Genomic DNA, 1,524 nt, shown 5'->3' on the forward strand with positions numbered 1-1,524 from the left:
ATTGCAACTAATGAGTTAGTTGCGGGATGATGTATTACGGAACGAGTAAAGAGACTTGCCGGTAACGAGATTGAACTAGGTATTGGATAACGACGATCGAATCTCGGGCAAGTAACATACCAATGACAAAGGGAACAACGTATGTTGTTATGCGGTCTGACCGATAAAAGATCTTCTTAGAATATGTAGGAACCAATATGAGCATCCAGGTTCCGCTATTGGTTATTAACCGAAGACGTGTCTCGGTCATGTCTACATTGTTCTCGAACCGTAGGGTCCGCACGCTTAAGGTTTTGATGATAGTTATATTATGAGTTTATGAGTTTTGATGTACCGAAGGAGTTCGGAGTCCCGGATGAGATCGGGGACATGACGAGGAGTCTCGAAATGGTCGAGACGTAAAGATCGATATATTGGACGACTATATTCGGACATCGGAAAGGTTCCGAGTGATTCGAATATTTTTCGGAGTACCGGGGAGTTACGGGAATACGGGGGAGAAGTATTGGGCCTTATTGGGCCATACGGGAAAGAGAGAGGGGCTGCCTAGGGCAGGCCGCGCCCCCCCAAGGCCTAGTCCGAATTGGACTAGGGGGAGGGGCTGCGCCCCCTCCTTCCTTCCCTTCTCCCTTCCCCTTCTTGTCTCCTACTCCTACTACATGGAAGGACTCCTAGTTGGACTAGGAAAAGGAGGGGGGCACCGCACACGGCTAAGGAACGATCACGAAGATCAACTTGTGTGTCTATGGGGTGCCCCTGCCCCCGTATATAAAGGAGTGGAGGAGGGGAGGGCCGGCCCTCTCTATGGCGCGCCCTAGGGGAGTCCTACTCCCAACTTGTGTGTCTATGGGGTGCCCCCTGCCCCCGTATATAAAGGAGTGGAGGAGGGGAAACCTACTCCCGGTGGCAGGGGGCACCCCATAGACACACAAGTTGATCTTCGTGATCGTTCCTTAGCCGTGTGCGGTGCCCCCCTCCACGATATTACACCTCGGTCATATTGTGGCAGTGCTTAGGCGAAGCCCTGCAACGGTTGAACATCAAGATCGTCACCACGCCGTCGTGCTGACGGAACTCATCCCCGAAGCTTTACTGGATCGGAGCCCGGGGATCGTCATCGAGCTGAACGTGTGCCAAGAACTTGGAGGTGCCGGAGTAACGGTGCTTGGATCGGTCGGATCGGGAAGACGTACGACTACTTCCTCTACGTTGCGTCAACGCTTCCGCTTCGGTCTACGAGGGTACGTAGACAACACTCTCCCCTCTCGTTGCTATGCATCACCATGATCTTGCGTATGCGTAGGAAAATTTTGAAATTACTACGAAACCCAACAGTGGCATCCGAGCCTAGATTTTATGTGTTGATGTTATATGCACAAGTAGAACACAAGTGAGTTGTGGGCGATATAAGTCATACTGCTTACCAGCATGTCATACTTTGGTTCAGCGGTATTGTTGGACGAAGCGGCCCGGACCGACATTACGCGTACTCTTACGCGAGACCGGTTCTCCCGACGTGCTTTG

This window comes from Triticum urartu, chromosome 1 (assembly GCF_003073215.2).
Source record: "Triticum urartu cultivar G1812 chromosome 1, Tu2.1, whole genome shotgun sequence".
NCBI lineage: Eukaryota > Viridiplantae > Streptophyta > Magnoliopsida > Poales > Poaceae > Triticum > Triticum urartu.